Source organism: Octopus bimaculoides, chromosome 19 (genome assembly GCF_046866305.1).
Source record: "Octopus bimaculoides isolate indiv1 chromosome 19, ASM4686630v1, whole genome shotgun sequence".
Classification (NCBI taxonomy): Eukaryota; Metazoa; Mollusca; class Cephalopoda; order Octopoda; family Octopodidae; genus Octopus; species Octopus bimaculoides.
Window position 1 is genome coordinate 10,068,134 of NC_142946.1, and position 25,509 is coordinate 10,093,642.

Genomic DNA, 25,509 nt, shown 5'->3' on the forward strand with positions numbered 1-25,509 from the left:
ATATATATATATATATATATATATATATATATATATATATATATATATATATATATATATATATATATATATATATAGGCTTATATACATTCATACATATATACATAACCTTAGTGATTGCAGTTAATATACAACAATGCTCAAGAAAAAATATAGTTGAAAATAAAACATCATATATATATGTATATATATATATATATATATATATATATATATATATATATATATATATATACATGTACATACATGCACACACACACATATCATATATATACGCATAGAGACATACAGAGAGGACAAAGAGTCATACTAAAAAAAAGTTATTGCTTACTTTAGGCATAGAAATTAAATAGATGTGCCGTGAAGTTGTGTGAGCTGTAAAGTTTAAATCACGACGTAAAGAACACATTTATCATAACATTTAAGTAAAACACCATTCTCTGAAGAAACTAGTTGTAATCTGGAAAGACATGTTGGAATCAGGCGCGGAGATGACTCTGAGATTAGTATGTTACCTTATAGAGCATATGATTTTAGGTTCGGTATAACCATATGGAACATTGGGATTTTTTGTTTGTTAACCATACCACTGGGTTTAGCAAAGCCTTGTCATTCAGTTAGAATTGTATGATTGAAACTGCACGTCGCTATTTATGTTTTGCGGGGAATTGCACAAATCGTGTCATACTTTTCAATAAAAAATTCTCACTTTTGAGGGCCTTGAAATGATTGCATTCTACTACAAATATTTGGGATAGCTTTCCTGTCTGGAGACAACTCTTTTTATTCAATCTTAGTTATTGTTTTAAATGACCAATGCAGCCAACATGTCTGTTGTACAAACGCTGTTATACACTGGTCCCTTATATGATGGATATTCCTTAGTAACGTGACGTGCAAAACAATGTTATCTCCAACAGCCCATATCATGATGCACAGACAGGATGCATCCTCCTAAAATTTGCATGCACCGAAAGATATATGTTACAGCTTCTTTCCATAAATTAGCATATTATAAACAGATACATGTGTAAACTGACTCACATATAGCACATACCAAAAATATAAGTGGTAATATGTGTGTCTTATTTGTGTACATCGACCTATATATATATATATATATATATATATATATATATATATATATATATATATATATATATATATATATATATATATATATATATATATATATATAGGTAGATAGATAGACAGACAGACAGACAGACAGACAGACAGACAGACAGACAGACAGACAGACAGACAGACAGGTGGTGTAGAAAACAAATAGATGTATTATTATAACGCTCGGGGATTGAAAAAGTCTTTAACCTTTCGAGCCTACGCTCTTCCACAGAAAGGAACACAGAAAGAAACAAGGAGAGAAAAAAAAATGTGTGTAGTGGTTAGCGATCTATCATGGCGAATATATATATATATATATATATATATATATATATATATATATATATATATATAGAGAGAGAGAGAGAGAGAGAGAGAGAGAAATACGCACAATATTCTGTAATAATCCCTAGACATTATTCCTGTCATTTTTATTCACAGCACATCAACTATGAAGAAGTTTTGTATTTTGACTTTCTCTCACCCTCCCTTATGGAACTGGTCTGCTTTCTTTCCAAAGGGCTGGAAATAAATTTATGTTTTATGGTACTTAATATACCTGTATTTGTCTATATCATTCTCTCAGATACTTTTTTTAGAAGCCATTTATGTTTATATATGTTTGTGTGTATGTGTGTGTATATATGTGTGTGTTCGTGTGGGTGTATGCGTTTGCCTATTCTGTTCCAGTTTTATTTCTTTATACCTGTTTTTTTATGCTTCGTGAACAACATTAACATTTCTATTTTGTTTCCTTCTCTTTTTTCTTCTTATTCTTCACCTCCGTTTTCTTTCCCTCTTTCACCCTCTCCTTCTAATATCACCACCCTATTTCAAACCCTGCTATCCACGCTAACTTTTTTTCTATATTTAGCCTTTTTTTATGACTCTCGTTTCCATGACGTCGTACTCCAAATACGAATTTTGGAATATGACGACCAACCCATATCTGCACAAATAAACACAGGCCTACGTGAGTGTATGTGTGCGCATGTGTATCAATGTGTGCGTGTGCACACACATGGATACACATACACACACACACATCTATCTATCTATTTATCTATCTATCTATCTATCTATCTATCTATCTATCTATATATATATATATATATATATATATATACATATATATATATAAGCAATGTTAATTCTCTAAACGAAGTATTAACAGTAACTGCACGATAAAGTGTAGTATATTGCCACTTAAGTGTGGCTGACCCCTAGGGGAGGATGTTACTGTTGCTTTTAGCCCCAGGAGGACATCTCCTCCAGCTGGCTTATCGACACACGACTGTGTCCTGTTTGCCAAGGGTAGTTACTTATTATCGTGCAGTTACTGTTAATACTTCGTTTAGAGAATTAACATTGCTTGTTTTCACCTTTTCGATATCAGTGAAGAATTTCACTTGAAAAGAAGATATAAGATTGCCAGGTTTTTGTCTCTCTCACCAAGGTCAGCGGCTATCGGACGCCGACGAAGGGAAATAACCCTGAAATCCGGATCCGTTCGTGCTGCAGATGTTGGTGAGAGGGATAACTACCCTTGGCAAACAGGACACAGTCGTGTGTCGATAAGCCAGCTGGAGGAGATGTCCTCCTGGGGCTAAAAGCAACAGTAACATCCACCCCTAGGGGTCAGCCACACTTAAGTGGCAATATACTACACTTTATATATATATATATATATATATATATATATATATATATCATCATAAATATAAGGGATTAGCAATTGAGTTGCTTCTCCAACATACTGAACATTTAGAAATAGCAGTCAAAGAACTACTGATTCCAAACTACAAATTTTTCTCTAAAACGGATAGCGATATTTATGGCACACATAGAACAAAAAACCGGCTGAAGATTGGAATAGTGAAATTTTCATTCACTTAACCATGAAACGATTCGTACCCAATTAACTAAAAGCTTGTTTTGTTTGTGCTTTTCCCTCCGGTTTTTTGTTCTATGTGTGCCATAAATATCGCCATCCGTTTTAGAGAAAAATTTGTAGTTTGGAATCAGTAGTTCTTTGACTGCTATTTCTAAATTTTCAGTATGTTGGAGAAGCAACTCAATTGCTAATCCCTTATATTTATGATGATAAATGGTCTTACCGATAAAGGTTTTTTTCATACTGAACTACTTGGCAAAATTGTTAATTATTAATTCTATTATTAATTGACGATTCCCTGCCCTCATTTCTTGTATATTTTATATTTGATATCTCTAAGTTAGATGGTTAAACCGTAATCCCTCCACACGGGACTTCTTTTCATACGGGACTATTTGTGACGCACATGGAATGGATTTCTTTGGGGTGGGATGCCTGAACTCACTAGCCGATGAATTCGTAAGTGCCTTTCTTATCGTTGATTTTTGGTGTCGCATGGCCAAGGATTACCGTGAATTTTTTTAGAGACACTTTCAAATTTATCAGAATATTTGGGCTGAAGATTGGAATAGTGAAATTTTCATTCACTTAACCATGAAACGATTCGTACCCAATTAACTAAAAGCTTGTTTTGTTTGTGCCTTTCCCTCCGGTTTTTTGTTCTATGTGTGCCATAAATATCGCCATCCGTTTTAGAGAAAAATTTGTAGTTTGGAATCAGTAGTTCTTTGACTGCTATTTCTAAATGTTCAGTATGTTGGAGAAGCAACTCAATTGCTAATCCCTTATATTTATGATGATAAATGGTCTTACCGATAAAGGTCTTTTTCATACTGAACTACTTGGCAAAATTGTTAATTATTAATTCTATTATTAATTGACGATTCCCTGCCCTCATTTCTTGTATATATATATATATATATATATATATATATATCTGTGTGTGTCTATGTATGTACGTATATATATATATGCGATTGAGTGGACAAACGAAAGAAAGAAACTCAACACATTTAATGGGAGGTACGGGAGTTACAGGTATGGATCAAAACAGATTGATTCAAATTCGTTGGTACTCCGAGAGTTTCGAGCGTGATGTTAAACTTCAGCCATTTTGAATTTATTCACCGATATATATATATATATATATATATATATATATATATATATATATATATATATATATATATATATATATATATATATATATATATATATATATATATGAATAAATGGTTACAATGTTATGACTTTTTGTAGCCAAAAGAATGCAACTTAAAAAAAAAAAATTGTGTTAAGTTTTTAGCTGGCATTTCAAAATTTCGTGCTTATTAACCTTTCATCGAGAAGCGTTAGTTTAAAGTCGTTATCGGTGAATATATTTGCCCTCGAGTGTCTGTATGTAAACTGTTGTTCTTTGTATATGTGTACGCGCGCGCGCACGCACACACGCGCACACACACACACACACACACTCACATATTGGAGTGGTTTGGATTGCCCATATTTTGTTCGCTTCAGGAGTAAAGGCCTCAGCGCGTTCTCTCCAGCAACCACGGTCTCATGTGCGAACAGTAAATTCCAACTTGTGATCATATTGGTTTGATAAACCTATTCTGCTACACTGACTCAACATAGCAGCGGGACCTGATTCTTTTTCTATATACTCATAACCAGGTGTAATTAAATACATATTAGTACTGAACTGGAACTTATTTTATCGATGCCGAAAGAAAGAAAGGCTAAGTCGATATCGACGGAATTTGACGTCAGAACGTAGCGACGCACGAACTATTTATATACATGGCCTAAGAGTGAGGTATGTTGCACTTAAGATTGTGAAATCGTGATTTCGATTCCTAGAGCGGCTGCGCATTATGGTCTTTAGCGTAAGACTTCGTTTCATGCTGCCCTGGTTCCCTCAGCTGTAGTTGGGTAACCCTGCGACGGACTAGCCTTCCCATTGCAGTGATAGTTGGCCTGCTCCTCTTGCCACTGTGTTGGCACCATTCGAAATATAAAGTGCATTGTGAGTAGCGATGTATAGAAATATCCGAATGTCTGGTTGACCACGTGGTCGCGTGATGTATATATACATGCTGATATGTACATAAATGTGCTTTTTTAATGTATATCTATGTATCTCCGTAGCTATAGAAACATACACATACCTATCTATCTATCTATCTATCTATCTATCTATCTATCTATCTATCTATCTATCTATCTATCTATCGAGGTGCCGGTGTTTCGCCTTTCCCTACCCACTGCCTTCGGTGCCTGACATATTTATAGAGACCCAATTTCTCGTCACCTGTCTCTTCGGGCCAAAAAAGCTTCATTCGTAAGACCTGAGGACAAAAATGAGCACACATTCATTCCCTGCGCACGATTTGACTCGGATTTGACTCGATTTGACGAACACATTGACCCGATTTGCTGACTTTCCGATGACATGCATGTGTCGATGTATGGTTGAATGACCAACTCCAAGTTTCTCTACTAGTTCCTCAACAGTTACGATGGGATTTTCTTCCCGCCGGGTTTGCAGGACGTCCTCGTTGAGCTCTACAGATCTTCCAGGACGTGGCTCATCTTCTAGCCTGTAGCTTCCGGCTCAGAATTTGTGGGACCACCGTTGACCTTGGATTACGCTTATTGTCCGATCACCATGTAATGCATTAATATACCTCGCACTTTCCGTTGAGCTGTTACCTTTATTAAACTGATAAAGCAAAATATGCCGAATATGCTCCTTTGTCACTTCCATTGCAGCTTTGAAAAATAACCGTTAAAATCGAACTGCACTCTTCAAATCTTGCACTAAGAATGAGAGCAAGGTAAAATTACTACCCGCATTTAAAGCAAGTTGATACATCTAGTTTATCCCGTCCTCTCCAGCTTTTTGTTCATGCAATTGGAAAAAAAAACGAATTATTTATGGGATGACCCAATATATATATACATATATAATGTACGCCTGTATACATGTATAATTTATATGTATGTGTGTAGCCTCAATGCTGCATTCCGGATATCATCGATAACTATCGATTGCCTTAGTCCTCTCAATCTGCCGGTTTCCATCCTTACGTTTTCATTTAAAACTTACACAGATACGCCGACACACAGAAGTTGAGAACAAAACATAAGAGAAGCAACAAGAAATAAGAGCACTCAGAGAGCGCAAACCTCCGCCAAGGCAACACCAACGTCATCTCAATGATTAGCCAGAGATGACTTTTAAAATGAGAATATCTGAAATAAACTTGACTGGTCTCACAAAGAGAATACTAAAAAGATTTTAAAAAAAACGGAAAATTAATCCAGAATCCTTGTCCGGATCGGATCGATCCCAAAATCTAATCAGTCTATGCCAGTTACGATGTCAAACATCCCTGAAAGTTTCACCTGAATCCATTCGACTGAAAACAACACGACTGAAAACAACACTTCCGCTTTCTGTAAGGCAGGGGTAATGATCCTCTTTACACTTAAGGAATTGTAATACAGATACAGATTTGCATTGAAGAAAACTCTATAGTTGATGCTGAAATTCCATTGAAGAAGCTTTGGATTGAGATTAGAAACTAACTCTTCATTGGCAAGAAATCTTGAAATAAAACTGTATAATGGCATACATACGTTCGTACATATATACATACACAACATTTTTCAGCAATGTAGATACAGTAGTTGTAGTAATGAATTGAATTATTTAACAGTAGTATATTCTTTTTTATTAATCTTAATTAATAAATATCTAACAAATCCAAAATGTAAAATGTAATTAAAATGTTCAAAATCCCTACATTTGTTTGAAATACTTATTCAGTATGAAATCAAAAGCTTTGGATTCTAGTGTCCTAGAGTTATATTCTAGAGATAAATCCTAAATTCTTGAGCTAAATGCCTCTTCTCATAAAACAACTGATATGATATTCGACGCAACAATGTGCAACACGTTTTGCAATGTACGATGGAGTACAATAAAAAAAAACTAATAAATAAAAATGTTAGATGAAACGTCTACCAGAATTTAATTCCAATCTTATAAATTCTGTGTTCAAATGCCGGCAGAATCGAACGTCTTTTCATCATCTCAGGCTAGTTAAAAAATATAAAATGAGAAAAAATACTCAAAATTAACAGTGTCAGTTATTTGTACAATGAAGACGAATAAAGGTAAATTAAATAACATACGATATAAATGTGTAATTTATTGAAATTATCTCAAGAAAGGGTAGTAATATCGATTGGTGGGGATTGTTAGCAAAAGCAAAGGTGATACCAACTGCAAAAGCGAAGGTGATATAATCTCAGAAATAAAGAATGATCTTAAATTTGACATGTGTTTTAAGGAAAAGACTGTTTGATGTCTGATGAGTAGAAAACAGTTATGATCATGTTTCTACCTCAATAGGTGTCTTCAGCATTATCTCTCATTGTCAGAAAGACACACCGTCTATTTACAGGTATTGGTTTGACATATTGAGTGCTCTGGCGCCAAAATAAGAAATTATTGTCATATAAATGAACTGCTTTATTTTTAATGCTTATAACTAATCCAAGGATATAATAAAAAAGATTTAAAGTATTTTCATTGTTTGAATGTCTTATTTTTATTTCAACCATAATCTATTTAACTTCTTTTGTTAATTACATTTTAGCATTTTTATTTACTTTATCATTTTGTACTTTACGCTACTTCATATTTGTTTTCTATGGTATGTTATTACATATAAATATTCGACAATATAATAGCGCTACTCTCTAAACAAGTACGAAAAGTACCAGTTTCCAAGTAGTCGACTTCATTTTTATCCACGTCATCTCTATCTCTCTCTCTCTCTCTCTCTCTCTCTCTCTCTCTCTCTCTCTCTCTCTCTCTCTCTCTCTTATATATATATATATATATATACTCTTTTATTCTTTTATTTGTTTCAGTCAGTTGACTGCGCCCAAACTGGACCACCGCTTTTAGTTGAGCAAATCGACCACAGGACTTTTTCTTTGAAAGCCTAGTACTTATTCTATCGAATTCCTTTTGCCGAACCGCTAAGTTACATGGACGTAAACACACCAGCATCGGTTGTCAAGCAATGTTGGGGGTCTAACACAGACACACAAACATAATCACACACACACACACACACACACACACACACACACACACACACACATATATATATATGTGTATACGAGGGGCTTCTTTCAGTTTCCGTCTACCAAATCCACTTACGAGGCTTTGGTCGGCCCGAGGCTATAGTAGAAGAGACTTGCCCAAGGTGCCACGCAGTGGGACTGAACCCGGAACAATGTGGTGGAGAGCAAGCTACTTACCACACAACCACTACTGCGCCTGCCTCACAGCTACTCCTGCGCCTGCCACACCTGCGCCTATATATATAAACTATATATGTGTGTGTGCCTATCTGCATGTTCATAGACATATATTTATGTATTTGTGCATATATATAAGCATATATATCAAATATATGTGTATGTATAAATGTGTTTATGTATATATAATTCCTCGTGATACCTGTTGCACGTGAGTGTTTGTACATATGTATATGTATAGGCATCTATTCATGCATGATACACTCTAAACCAAACAAGAAAATCTTAACTGCAAGCTTCGAAAGTATTATGTTGTATATTACAGTTGGTAGATCTAACAAACGTAACACAATTGATGAAAATCATTTGGAGCGAAAACAAATATAAGATGCTAATTCCGTCTCATAGGTTTTCGAGATCCTGTTTTTATTCTCGTTGTTTAGCGACCTAACACTCCTCAACACTTGGATATTGGTGATCTCGTCTTCCCTTTTACGTCAGTTATATATAAGGATTTTGATGTAGTATATTTCAGTGTGTCCGCCTATTTAATTAAACTGCAAAGATAAAGATTTGACAGATATTTCGCTGATATTAAGAACTTTGCTTCCAGTTTATATAGTTTCGGGTTCAGTTCCAAGGCGTGGCACCTCTTGCAAGTGTCTTGTACTATTGCTCCGAATCGACCAAAGCCTTTTAGTGCAATTGGACTTGATAGGTGGAAATTGAAAAGACGCCTGTCGTATATAGATGCGCATATTTATCTATGCGTATGTGTTCGTGTTTACGCTTGTCCTGCCCAAAAGCCTGACAAGCAATGTTGGTCTCTTCTAATTGCGATAAACAAACCAGTAAGATGCGTAGCAGTCTTAAAAAATTTATTTGGGGGTTAATTTGTCTGGCTAAACCATTCAAAGCGGTGCTACAGTATGCCCACAATCTAAAGACCGAAAGAAATAAAAGATAAAACCCATGAAATAAAATATGGCGGGTGAAGAGATCCTTACACTTTCGGAACACTGTTGCTGCTAACTCAGCAACAATAAGTCACAGAATAAAAAACATCTATTTTCTTATATTTAATTGTTGATGTTATGATTTTATTTGCTCCATGTATCCAGACCTTGTGGACACCGTGTATATCCATAATGCTTGTTTCATGTGTAAATGAACTTAAACACTTGACGTCGTATACGCATATGTTTTATATGTATACATACATACCTACATATACATATATATATATATATATATATATATATATATATATATATATATATATATATATATATATATATATATATATATATATATATATATATATGCACACATACATATATATATATATATATATATATATATATATATATATATATATATATATACATATATACATATATATATATATATATATATATATATATATATATATATATATATATATATATATATATATATATATGCACACATACATACATATATATATATATACATGCATACAATTATATACGTATGTATATATATATATGTGCACACATAAATATGAATACTTAGTAATATATATATATGTACGTACGGATGTTTCTATGTGGCCTGCTTGTTTGTTGCACCTTGTTTACCATTTTGTCCTAGTTCTTTTGCCACCTCATGTACCCAGTTATGTATCTATATGTACATGTAGATGAACGTATATACATACATGTACATATATATGCATATACTCATATATTGCTTGTATAAGTATATATACATATATATATGTATGCCTTTATGTATGTATATATCTATATATATGTGTGCATGCGTATCTATGTGTGTGTGTATCATACAGCTATTCAGTTTTCGCATTCATTTATCTCATACACAAATTACTTATTCCGTCATTCCCTGATATGCACCCATATTTCCATAAGCTCTTTCGTAGCTCGTTACACCTATCCACCTAAACTTACTTATAGTGATTCTCCCTTTTACGTACAAATTCATGCAAAATATCGGCATGTAGTTTCGAAGATAATTTCGCAGCTTCCATAGTATAGATGTTTTTTGTGCGTGTGTGTTAGTGAGTGTAATTACTCACATACACATACATACATACATACATACATACATATATATATATATATATATATATATATATATATATATGTGTGTGTGTGTGTGTGTGTGTGTGTGTGTGTGTGTATGTGTGTGTGTGTGTGTGTGTGTGTGTGTTTATGATGTATTTGCATGCATGTATGAATATACTTCTTAGAAATGCTTTCATATACAAGCATTTATCTATTCACTCCCTGCCGCACACTTACATATCACCACATTTACTCACATACATACTAACATCCTAAAAGCTCCTTACACACGCTTTCACACGCATATGCAAACGCAATCTCACATATACTCTCCTCCCGTCTCTCTCACTTTTTCTCTCTTCCACCTCTCTCTCTGTCTCTCTCTCTCGAATACGCAATACACAGACATACATTTTACTCAAACTCGCGCATACTAACGTTAACACATGCACTTGTACCCACGTTCATATCACCAAGCAAACATATACATATATACATAATGCACGAATTCACATGGTAATAATATCTGGAGCTATATTGATTAGTGTTTGCAAATCTATTGAAATCCAAGTTTGGGCCTATGTGATAATGGATTGCATAATGGCGAAATCTGTAGTCACGTACCGTTAGAGAGATGGCATTAGGGTATTGTAACTATCACGCTTGTGTGTCTGTTGACTTCTAGAATATGGACAGAGATAAACAGCTCATGTCTTTCTATATCACATTTTTGTTTGGGGTAGAGGTGTGTTTTTGTTTTTATTTTGTCTTCATAATATGGCGAGAGATTCGACTCACTACATCACTATTATCTCCGACACATCCGTACAGGAGGCGAAGAAGACACTATACGTTCTTTCAGCCTGATATTTTCTTACATGTGGAATATGAGAGAAATAAACAGTATGTCTTCTTACATTTCAGAGACGCAAAGGTTTAATATACAACAGAAAGGGATTCAACTCACCACATCACTATTATTTTATGTTAGATTCATAAATAATAGTGACGCCAAATAGGAGCCAAAGGAGTATCTGCATGAAGGAGCAGCTTCTTATTTCCTGACTTCTGCAATATTGCTACAGCGACGCAGCGTATTTTACTTCTGTTGCTGGGGTGCAGACGTTAAATACAATATAAAGATGGATTCAGATAACGAAGTCATTACTATCTCGACACTCCCTCACAGGAGCCGAAGGGACTCCAATACGTTCGATCAGCTCGATAATTTCTGAATTCTGGAATGTGGACAGATAAACACTATATTTTCTTCTATTTCTAGAGAGTAGTTGTTTAATATAATACGGTGAAGGTTTCGGGCGAGAAACTCACATACGAGCCGAAAGAATCCTGTGTAAAATAAATGAACGGAGTATTAAACTATGTGTACAAGTATGCGAGTTTGCGTATCGAAGTGGTTTCTACAGATACCTTCTTTTGTTACTGGGTGGGGGAACAGAGGTTTAATAAAATATGGAGTGCACCACAACTGTTATAATGACGCACTCATCCAGGAGCCAAGGGAACCATTTCTGATAGATCGAAGTATTAACATTTGAATGTATCTATGCGCGTATACGAGCCAATATAATTGCAAGTGCTATTTTCTTCTGTTCCTGAGAGGACAGGCTGTCGATACGAGGGGGTACTAAAATGTAACAGGAAACGTTCTCTGTGGGGAAAGCCCGTTGTAGTTCAGGCTTTTGCTGCTAGAAGCCACTTGATGTAACCATCAGGCATCAGGCATCAGTCTACCGACCTGTATTGTCTGGTCTTGGTCGTAATGTCACGTGGTGTGTCTTTGAAACGAAGGAACAGCGTGCTTCCGTGAAATTCTGCTTTCTGCTGGGGTAAACGGCCCCCGAGTTGTCGCACTTCAAACAGCTTACAAGGACGCTACCATGAACGAGATATATCTTTATGAGTGTTTTTTTTTTACGCTTTAGGAATGGTCACTTGTCGCTTGAAGACCAATTTTGTTCAGGGCAACTGTCAACCTCCCGAACGAATGAAGACATTACGAAAATTCATGAACTGATCTTGGAGGAACAATTAACGTCGCCGAACAATTAACGAACTTTGGTGGTGTGTTATGGTGTTCCTGCCTACTAATTTTGAGCAAAATTTGTGCCTCGCTTGCTCACGGACGATCAAAACCAGTCACGACTGAATGCTTTACAATTCTTACATCGCAGGAGTTCCAGAACTGCTTCGAACAGGGGATAACGCACCTGGACCCATGCATTATTTCAAAGAGAACAGTGTAAACCTGGAAAACTAAGTGAATAAAATAATATTGCAAAATTTCGGTTTCTTTTGTGTATCCCCTCATATTGTGTAAAAAGCACTTATTTCAACACATCACTATAATCTAAAATGACCCTCTATAGGAGCCCAGAAATGCTGATATCAGTCGATGAGTAAATGGTTTCTTACTTCTAATGAGATTATGGAGAAGAATTAAACAAATTATTTCTTCCCTTTACGAAGGGGGCACGATTTATATATTATGGTACGAGGATGGATTTGTCTCATTACATCACTTTTGTTCAGAACACAAGAATAAAAGAAACAACGATGGAGGGAAAGTGAAAAAGAAAGTATGTTTATACAATTGCTAGACTTGCTAAAAATAGGCACCAAATCTCCGTCAGATTCCATGTGATGTATTCTTATGTGTACTCCTTCAAAATATTGGATAGTCACGGGTGGAATAACTTTAATTCAATCTCATTTGCATTTCGTCTCAACTGGTCACCTGAAGCTAAACTACAACAATGGCAACAAAAGTAGCAGGAAAAAAAAATAACAGAAACAACAACGACTACTACTACTACTACTACTACTACTACTACTACTACTACTACTACTACTACTACTCTACTACTACCACCACTACCATCACCACCACCACCACCACTACTACTACTAATGCTGCTGCTGCTGCTGCTACTACTACTACTACGGCTACTACTACTACTACTACTACTACTACTACTACTACTACTACTACTACTACTACTACTACTACTACTACATCGAGTACAATAACAACTACAACAACAATTGTTGAATAGATTTAATTTCAAGGAAAATATTTCACTCTTAAATATGAAGTTAATAAGGACGAAAAAGTTGTGTAACTAATTAAGCAACCACAATAGCATTACATCAATAGCAACAACAACAACAACAACATTACAGCAATAACAACAACATCAACAGCAACACAGCAACAACAACATAGCCATATACAAACGAATTAAAGTCTACATTGTCGATCAATAACCCAGAGTTAGAAATAGCCGCCAAATCTCTTTCATGCATTACATTCTAAAGATGCAGGACAGAAACAACCAGGGCTCCCTTGCCCAGCAAAAGACGACTTTGTCACGGTCGGATTGCTTTTGCTCAAGGATATTCTCAATCAGCGTACGTCATCGGGGCAGCAGGAAAAACAACATAAGCATTGTACACAAAAAAGCAATTTAATCGGAGCACTCCACAGACAGGCGTATCCTTAACATAGTTCTCAGGGAGATTCAGCGTGACATAGAATGTGACAAGGCTGGTCATTTGACATATAGGTACAACTCTTTCTTGCCAGATGTGTGGACGGGAACAACGTGAAATAAAGTGTCTTGCTGAAGGATACAACGAGTCGCCGGAAATCGAACCCACAACCTTACGATCGTGAGCCGTGAGCCGAATGCCCCTAACCACTAAGCCACGCGCCTTTTTGCGAGCACGGAGAGCACACACATGCACACACATGTATGGATGGATCACACTAAATGCTTATATACAGTTGAAGGGAAAGTTATTGTAGTGCTTATATTAAAAAATATGACATGTATTGGAGGGAGAAAAACAATTGTCCTGGCAACGGATAACGAAGATTTTGGCCTTTTGGGGCTTTTTTCAATGACGTTTACTCAGAACCAGCCACATAAAGTGACGAGATCTGTCAAATCCAAAAAACAAAAAACAGTGACCGTTACATTCACTGGTGCTGCGAACAGCAGCCAAGCTAAATAATAACCTGGTGTACGTAGATAAAGTTGCATTAAATTAAAATAGTCATCTATGTAGCATACTTAATGTATATACTCCATTTCCAGGTAAGTTACAACGGTTTTCGTTCGAGAAAAAGTGTCTCTTATTTATGTGCTGCGTTTAAAAATATGATACATCGTAGGGAAACGAAACATCATCTAGAGAATACCGGACGAATTTCGGCCCAATATTTCGGCCTTTTGCAAGGACAAACGTGTACTTACAGCCAACCGCAAGACCAGAAAAGATCTGTCGCCTCCGACTTAGGAAACAGTGAATTATACACCACATTATAAATATATTTATACACACACACACATGTATATGTGTTCCAGCCACTGGCTGAAACTAGTAAAGGAATTAAAGAATATATATACATATATACATAAATTATTGACTCCTCGACCCCCATCACAGCAATGAAGAGGTGAAATGGCAACGTTTTGGTACTTCATTGTCCAATGCAAGGATATGTGACACACGGCTGAAATTTATATCTTGGAGGCCATGAGATCACCATTAGTGTTGTCTTTCGAAATCTATATGAATTCGTGTCTTTGTGTCTTTGTGTGTAAGAGAAAGCGGGAGAGGGAGGAGGAGAAAGAGAGGGAGAGAGAGGGGGAGAGTTAGAAGGGGAGAGGGAGAGAGAAATGGAGGGAGTGATTGTAACGTTTGTCTGGCGGCTGGAGGGAGGATCAGAAACTGGGCGTTCGATATCCTTTCGATTCATATTTACCGGAGCTTCTATTTCATCATCTTTTTCAATTTTTAGTTTTAGTTTTGTATAAGTAAAATGTACACCAGGTCTTTAATTGAATTGACCATAAAGACTTACAGATTGTCAATTTGATCATTATAACCTTGTTGCTTGGTGTTGCTTTTTAGCTGCATATAATCATTAATCAAACGAATCTGCTACGGTCTGTTTAATAAGTTTGATATGGGAGAAGCCAGGTAACAACACCCACCTTAGCTATCGTATTTCATCTTCTGACAAAGATTATCTAGGACCGTATTATACAGTATTGCTTTTCTTTTATTTTTGATGGTAGGGTGTGGCTTGAGGTTAGTTTAGGCTGTTTTTTTTTTATAAGGCTGAATCACTCTTAGAGGCATATCCCATTTTTTTTTTTCATTATCAAGCTGCTTCTGAAGGAGAAATCAGTACGATGAGAAATAGCTTTTCTCCAAGTTTCATTTTTCGTAACGCTGCGATGGACTGGCGTCCCGTCCAGCTGGGGAACATATACGCCATTGAAATCGGGAAACCGGGCCCACGAGCCTCGCTAGGCTTTAAAAGGGCGCTTCTATTTATTATTTTATTATTAAACCATTGAATACATACTGTAAAGGATGGAAATCGGCTGGAAGTGGGGAAATAGTTACATTTTCTAATGTACATTTCCAAGTAGGCCTTTATTTGAGGAAATGAGGCTCCTATTTCTGATCTCTTGATTGACTAGAAATCAGTTTGATCGGAAATTACCTGACGGCAATCAAATTTCTTGTTAAGAAGGAAGATAATTCTACTACATAGTTACAAGATACTGAATCTTCAAATATTTCACGCGACTGACTCTCTGCTAATAGGTTCCATGTTTTTCACTGATTTCAGCATTTCAGTAGATGTGTTTCCTCTTCCGTACTATCTCGTGTCAGATATATTTTTCACTTTTTTGCCATATTTACAATGTTGTTGTATACTGTCTCACCATATGTAAAATTATCTGGTGTACCTATTTTATGAAATTATTCAGGCAAATTGAAACTGACCAACGGTGGCCTCTAAACATCCTCTATCGGGAAATTCATTTTGTTCTAACTACGAACGTCTGAAGATGTAGACGCCCGCTTGCACCTATGAAACTTTCATTTATACAGAGATAATCTTAGTCATCTTGTTATTGAACACTTATATCTACAAATATGTGTGATGTACGCACGCTACTTCCTTTCGTTTGGTCACCTACATGTATTTATGCACACACGTACGCACATTCGAGCACCCGCAAACGTACATACGCACAGAATCACGCACTCACACACACATTTAATTCTTAACTAGGTTTCGCACAGTTCAACCTTGACTCAGAGCACTATCAATGAACAAGTAGTCTCTGTTCGAGCAAAACTCTCCGGGAAAAGGGAGACAGAAAGAAGGAGATGTAATGTGAAAGAAAGAGATGTAATGTGAAAGAAAGAGATGTAATGTGAAAGAAAGAGAAATAGAGAGGGAGAGGGGGACAGGAAGTGAGATAGTGGAGAGGAAGTGAAACAAAAGGACAGAGAGAGAGGGGAGAGAAAGAAAAAAGGTGTAAGGGTGTGACTTCGTGACCTGAAGACATATGTTTAGCAACAGAATGTTGGATGGCATAGTTGAGACCAACAGGTTCTCTGATCGATTTGTGCTAATTTGTATTTCTCACTTCCATACATGCAAATGTATATATACATTCGTACATACCTATTTACATATATACACACACACAGATACATACATATCTACATACATAACATACATATACATACATATGCAATTATATATATGAAATAAGTATACATGTACGTATATTATGTACATCTATATATACGAATATATATATATATGTATATATGTATGTGTATATATGTATATATATATATATATATATATATATATATATATATATATATATATATATATATATATATATATATATATATATATATATATATATATATATATATATACATATATATATATATTCGTATATATACACATATATATATATATGTATATACATACATATATATATATATATATATATATATATACATATATATATATATATACATATATATATATATATATACATATATATATATATACATATATATATATATATATATATATATATATATATATATATATATATATATATATATATATATATATATGCTCCTCAGTGTGCGTGTTTGTGTTGTATGTGTGTGTGTGTGTGTAATTTTTAAGTGTTCTACGTTTGTTTACTTTCTTTTATCCACTTCCTCTCATGTCTACCATTAAATCACTCCCCTGGCTTAAATGACATGAAAAATGTGTACGGCCATGATTCTATGATGCATGCTTATTCACTGCGTCGGCTTGCTCAACGTAAGTTTGTATTAATCCATCTCTTTGATCTACGAACGAAGCTGTTTAAACTTATTCGAGTTAACGATATCAAGTTTTCTCCGTGAAGATTACTAGAAATTAAATCTCTGTTATTTTTGTTTGTATGTATGTTTGTTTGCTTGTGTTTTTGTTTTAACTGTTGTTTTTTTGTTTTGTTTTGCTTTTCTCCTTTTATTTATATATTTCCGCATTATCATTATTATTATTATTACCATCATCATCATTATTATATTATTATTATTATTATTATTCTCTTCCACAAAATTTCCACTCAAATGTTTCTTCACATCTTCCTAACTACCTGTAAAATTGTTAAACTAATTTAATTAAAACTTATCTGCACACCAAAGATCATATATTACTGCCAAATATTACTCTGCTTTTGGCACATATGCATAGGTATGCATACACACACACACACATACACACACATGTGTATAACAAATGGAACAGTTGTATATATGCACATACAAACATACATACATACATATATATATATATATATATATATATATATATATATATATATATATATCTTTGTGTGTATGTATATATATATATATATATATATATATATATATATATATATATATATGTGTGTGTGTGTGTAATATTATGTGCATGTATATTATTCGGTGTGCATATGTACGTTTGTGAAGAACAGAAACGTATTGATGTCTTAGGCTGCAACAGCTCTGCAGGTTTTACGCAGCTGTTGTTAAAATGTCGAACTAATTTCAATTCCAGAAGAGAACCTATGACACCCTTCAGAAATACAGAGTTTGGGGAAAAATTCCGGATCATTTTTTTTTTTTTTGGCACATCAGTACGCAGGAGAGAGAACTTTTCCAGACAATTTTTCATTGCTTAATTTTTTATTTGAATTTATACATAGTTGGTTTGTTTACTTTCGAACAGTTAGCTAGGATTTTCCCGCAGTTTTGATCTTTACTGACACTTCTCGAAGAGTTGGTGAGGTTAAAAGAATGGAACCAATCGCAGAGTCTGTTTTATTGCATGGATTTCGTTAAATATACTATACACAAAGTGCGTGGCTTAGTGGGTTGGGGTGTGCAGCTCATGATCATAAAGTCATTTGTTCGATTCCCATCGGCGTGTTGAGACCTTGAGCAAGACACTTTATTTCAAATTGTTCCAGTTCACTCAGCTGGCAAAAGTGTGTAGTACATGTATTTCAAAGAACCAGTCTTCTGATATTGCGTCATATTGGATCTCCATGAAAACTATGTTGCGGGAACACGTGTCTGCGGAGAACCATCGAGTGCCAATTATACTAAATAGCAAGTTGGCAATGATAGCCGAAGATGCATGTTAAACCTAGCAAACTAAGTACCATAATATCATGACGATACCACTCAAGTACCATCGAAATATTTAGAGTTCTATGTCTGCAGGAAAACTTTAACCATTTTATAATTAAATCGATCATATCCGGTCATAACCAGCCATATCCGGCCAAAATATTCTCCCTCTTCAAACACACCAGATTTAGCCTCTCACTCCAACCGTAGAATATCATTCTAAAAATTAACAGTTACCTCCTCAAAATCTCATTGATACGAGATAATACATGATTAATTCAAAACAATGTGAATAAATAAGCATTACTTTTGACAGAACAATGTGAATGCTTAAGGGCTAAGCAGGCCAGGAACTAGCCTCTGTTGAAAGCTATTAAAATACCAGGTGGAGTACATTTTAATTATAATGCATATTTGTACTCATGTCTGCATAATCACAGTAAACGTGGTTGTTTTGTGAAGTACGTTCCGAGGACCCTGTTACATAAACATTATAGAAGCGTAATATTTTGAAAGTAATTATTCCAAGAATTTAGAGACATGAAATAGGCACCAGTCTTCTAAGCACAGTATGATTCAAGGTATAATTTTATATGATAGTAGTTACTATGCGTCCAAGACCATAAACATCATAAAATGAATACCAAAGTTCACTCGAAGAAACCTGGAAACAGAAGTTCGTGTCTTGAGTTTATTATGTAACTACGAATAACCGTTCTGACTGAAATATTAAAATTCTTTGCAAGTCGTAGCACGTAACTTTCTTATTCGGCGAAGTTTATTTAGGCGGGAATGTAATTTGCGATGTTTTATAATAATATACATCGGTATGTATGTACATGTACATGAATATACATATTTAAGTATAAATACTTACTCGTATAGCTCTATGTATGTATGTATGTATGCTTATAAGTACGTAGGTATGCGTATGTAACTATGATTTTATGGTTGTATACCCATATATATATATATATATATATATATATATATATATATATATATATATATATATATATATATATATATATATATATATATATGTATATATATATATATATAAAATATATGCACACACCCATACATAAACGGTCACATGTAAACATTTATATGCATATATATCACACACATATATCACACACACAGACATATATGTATATATAAAGTGCGTATCTGCATGCATACTAATGTTCGTCGTACATATAAACCCTCATGTATATGTGTATGTTCACTACGTAAGTATATATAGAACCTATTTCATAATAATAAACAGTATAATTCCCTTAGATCATCTTCAAGCAATACGTGTGTGTGTATAAATATATATATACATATATATATATATATATATATATATATATATATATATATATATATATATATATATATACACACACGGCCGGTCGTTGTCCATACAACATCGATATTCCTCCCTGTGCCAATGAAACCTTGTAACCCTGCCGTAAGGTTTTATTTCCACACACGCCAGTTTAATGTAAATCGTCCTTATTCGAGCGACACCTGTTGTTATGTCCTGGTATTATTTTTATTGTACTCGTGTAACATTGTTCGTTTTTTTCGGCCCTTGTTTTTGTATACATTCGCTGCTTTCTTCCGAGGAATCTAATGCTCTTAGCTTAGTTTTTCCTTGGGGCTGGCCAGATTGGAGCAATCTCGAGTACAACCAGCCGAAATTGCAAAGATAATCTGGAACCTGATTGAGGAAAGAAAACTCCGAATGACTGTCCTTGTTTGCTTTGTATCGTCTATCTGGATGTTTTGTTGTCCATTTCTTGTAGACACCCTGTACAGCCTCTACTAGCTACCATGTTTCAAAATCCGTGATTCAATATATTTTAGGTTCTGGATTTTGTCTCGATCACATCCTCGGTTTAAATGCAATGGACGACTTCAATTATGTATTGTTATTTTTTAAAATCTGTTTGTCGTTATAGTTTTAACTATATCCCTAACGTTTTCAATGACGGACACTATTTTCAGACGCGCTTCAAGTGCAGACATCCTGTATAGCCTCTACTAGCATGTTTCAAAATCCGTGAAATACCATTAGTAGTAGAATGAGGCCAGCTGTTGTTGCTTTAATACTAACCATCGATATTCATAATTAATCCCAGTAGTGAAGGCCCAAACCAAATGATAAAATAAAATGCAGTTGAAAGCAAATCAGTCTAACTTCAAACAATTCAAAACGCAAACATCCATTATGGTATATTTGAATGCCTACAAATTACTTTGCTTCGATTATCGAGGTTACTTTAATTTGTTTTCGATTTTAAAAATAATTTGCTTCACGTTTACTTTGATTTGCTTCGATATTGTTTTAATTTCTACTTGAAAAGTTACATAATATCGAACCACTTAAACTATATACTTTAATGAGTATGTGGTTTCCTGAACTTAACGTTAAAACTTAGCTTCCGGAAAAAGAATGATGGAGGATCCATTCACTCTTCCGAATGTAAGATAATTCTGTAATAACAGAAACGTTACTTGTGACATTGAAATATTTCAAAATATTTTAAAATGTTCTCCTATTTTAAAGTAATAATCACTGAGAGAGATTCATTAAGAACATCGGTAGGAAAGTGGACGAAAATGTGATATACCAGTGTTTGGTTCTGTGTGTGTATCCCTCATAATATCTCGCCTTTTCACAAAATAGTGTTAGCTTTTGAAATTTTATACACACTGCAATAAGCCTAAACAAATATTTTGGAACATATTTCAACCAGAGGGAGACCCGATCGATATAAGCAATACAATTTTACAAGGGACAAAGTTGTTTATAAATTGATCAGAAAAGAGACAGACAGACATGCAAGCAGACAGGTAGGGTGCCAGACAGACAGATAGATAAATAAATAGATAAAGAGAGGGAGAGAAAGGCGAGAGAGATAATCCAAAACTATTAAGACCAAATGCTCTAAATTTCGAGTTATTCATAAAAAGCTACGGACGTTAAGTGAAAATTTAGCAGCCATTTTAAAAATTACAATCGAATTGTTTCAAATTTGGGCACAAGGCCAAGATATATATATATTCTTTTTTTTTTGTTTTTGGTGGGGAGGATCAATTAATTATCTAGACGGCAGGCAGTCGATTAACCTAAGATCGACTGGTACTTTATTTTAACGATCTCAACAGGCAAAATAAAATTCAAAACAGCACGTACAGAGCCGACATAAATATTGCTATTTTGTGCGACACACTAACGGTTCTACAAGCACGCTGCCTTAGACTTCTAATTGATCGGACGGTTTGCTTCCGAATATTTCCAAATATTTCATGGAACTGGTAAGTCAAGTAAAGGATCCGTCATACTGATCTTTTTTTATTTTTCACTTGGAAGTGGTTTATTATATAAACATAACTATGTACTGAATGTCCGAGAACTAATTATCTAAGAATGAAGCGAGCGAATGGCGATTGTAGATATTTGTCCTGGGTGCGCTCTGACTGGCAAATCCTACGATCAAAGTCGTTGTAGCTATGACAATCAACGACCATGTTCAGAAATCGCATTTCAAGGACCGCATGATCCAATGATTATAATCATGGGATTTTTCGGTTCTTATAGCTGTCAACGTCCTATATTATTATTTCAGGGAAGACTACGGTATAATTTGTAGCTGGCTGTCACTTACACGTCATAATAAAATATGATAGAAGGGAAATTCAATTTCTGTTTCTTGCAAGCCGAGCGATTCGTATCCAGGTTCGATTTTGGTTGGATATGGCAGAATATGATATACAAGTGAAACGACAGTTATTTCAGACCTGTCTAAAGAGCAGCTTGAGGTTTCATCAATGTCCTTATACGTTGCTCTATAGTTCTATAAAACATATCATTCTCTCTCTGTCTCTGTCTCTGTCTCTCTCTCTCTCTCTCTCTCTCTCTCTCACACACACACACACACACACACACACACACACACAGGCATTAATATATTTGCAATGGGATTCTTATATTTAACAGTTTAAAATTTAGAAGACGCAAACAGTCCTCATGAAAACAAAAGAATATCTTGCTCACCTGAAAAGTAATGTAATCCACGAATTTGGTAATCTTGGACTTGCAACCCGACCTAACAATTCTTATCATCCTACGACTAAACAGGAAGGTTACAGCAAATTGCTTTCAATCATTCTTCGACAGGATTGCAACTGGAATTCCCTCATGCTTCATCTGTTGCCTTTCGTGCTACAAGTGTTGAAAAAGAAAATGGCAGCATTGCTTTCGTTAGTCTTGGAAAATTTACAAAGGTCAAGGACGCGGATGGTGGCCATTGTCATTCAAATATTTTGGAAAATATAACAAACAAATACAGAAACACATGCATGAAAAGCTTATTTGGGAGTTTGTAAACGACAGTGCAATGTTAAAGACCGCATCTATGGATATTTGCGAATAGTTGTGTATGTAAATGTGAGGTTTTTCTTTCTTCGTATTTTTAGATGTAAACATGCAAGGTCATGAATATCTGGGTGTCAATGTTTGTGTGTGTATGTGTATGTGTGTGTGTGTGTGTGTGTATGCGTGTGTGTGTATGTTTGTGTATGTGTGTGTGTGTGTGCGCGTAAATGTCGCTGTGACTGTCTGTGAACATGTGAGTTGTAGTGAGTATGCCGCTTGTTAATATTATCAGAGGCGCTGTTTGTTCTAGATGAGAGCGTTAGATAGCTTAGCATGCAATTGCTGTTATTGTTGTTGCTACTGCTGCTGCTGCTGCTGCTGTTGTTGTTTTCATAGTAGGAAGTACGTCTTGGCATGTAAAATTAACTTCCTTGAATAGAAGTAAGGTTTTTGAAGCTACAGACATGTCTGTGATTTAAATGTATCCTTTGTATTAGGATAGTTTAATGGATTTCATAAATAAGAAATAAAAAATATTATAAGATCGAGAAAGAACGGAAAAAATAAAATAATAATAACTAAAATCCATGTTGTATATGTATGTGTTTCAATGAATTACACAGAGGGCTGCGTATATATATAAAAAAAAAGAATGCACACACATGAATTCATACATACAAATATTTATATGTATACAATCAGAGTCGCACATAAAGGCATGTATACACATATATGAAAGAATGTACACTATAACACATAACATAATACTCATTATTCATACACATTCGTACATATACACGCTTACTAACAAAGACACAGAAACATACACATCGAACACACACACACACGCACACACACACATACACACATATATATATGAATGGTAGAAAGGAAGCCGCAGACATAAATTGAAAGACAGTTAAATCCACAAACTTACAAGCCAAAATACATCAACCAGGCAAATCATACTAGCTCAGGCAGACATGTTTGAGCGTCGATATGCACGTCAGTATGAGCCTGTTTGTCCACACGTACGTGTATGTGAATATATATATATATATATATATATATATATATATATATATATATATATATAGGTGTTTGCGTGTGTGTGTATGTGTGTATATGTATATATGTGTATGTATATATATATATATATATATATATATATATATATATATATATATATATATATATATTATATGTATGTATATATGCATATATGCATACATATAAGTATAAGTGTATACACACACACGTATATGGGGACACACACGCAGATATATATATATGTATCTCTCTTTATATATATATATATATATATATATATATATATATATATATATATATATATATACATATAGGCATATACATAATATTATATACATATAAATATATTTATATGTAATTCATATGTACGTTTCATAAATTTTCATATATATGTCTGTGTATATGTGTAAGTGTGCTTGTGCATACATACGTACACATCAATGGATAGGTGCACTCACATTCATATAAGCATAAATCTCTGCATATGGAAAAGTGTAAGCAGGGAAGCGTTTATTTTTGAATATTGCACAGATGCAAAAACAGATATAGTTTCAAATATGCATGTGCATTAGCTTGCAGCCGCACATTTACATAGTATCTATGCACACATGCATATATTCCTATTCATATACGTATATACAAAAAAGTAAAACAGACATTCACTCGTATATCCTTGTGCTTACGTATATTTAAACGTAAACAAATTTTCATACACACTGATGTTTTTGAGTGTAGGTGCATATATATATATATATATATATATATATATATATATATATATATATATGTATATATGTATATATCTTTGGTGGGATTAAGTTTTATGTAAAAAATTCATATTACTCAAGTAAAAAGTAGTGCGATATATCTTCTAGACAAATAAAATTAGAGGTGTATCTCTTCTTTGATAAACTCCGAGTTTCTTGGCGTGAAATGTGCACGGATAGAAGAAAGTGCCATTGCTTCTAAAACACTCCATTTTGTATTTTTTTATTAGTTCCAAACCCAGTTCGTCAAGGAACATTAGTAAGTGCATGGGTGTATTTGCATATATACATATACATACATATATATATATTTGCGTGTGTATGTGTGTATGCGCGCCTGCATACACACATCTA

The 25,509-nt window shown here is 34.4% G+C and overlaps 1 protein-coding gene and 1 long non-coding RNA gene across 11 annotated transcripts in view; one reads left to right on the forward strand and one right to left on the reverse strand.

Moving 5' to 3' along the window:
* The window catches only part of LOC149131760 (uncharacterized), a 1,392,655-nt gene that overhangs the window by 1,093,751 nt on the left and 273,395 nt on the right, over nt 1-25,509 (forward strand). The window lies entirely within an intron of this gene.
* LOC149131761 (uncharacterized) lies at nt 6,734-23,643 on the reverse strand. The gene is made up of 2 exons (XR_016245178.1): nt 23,018-23,643; nt 6,734-7,126 (listed from the first exon to the last, which is right to left on the reverse strand). It is a non-coding gene; the product is annotated as an uncharacterized LOC149131761 (long non-coding RNA).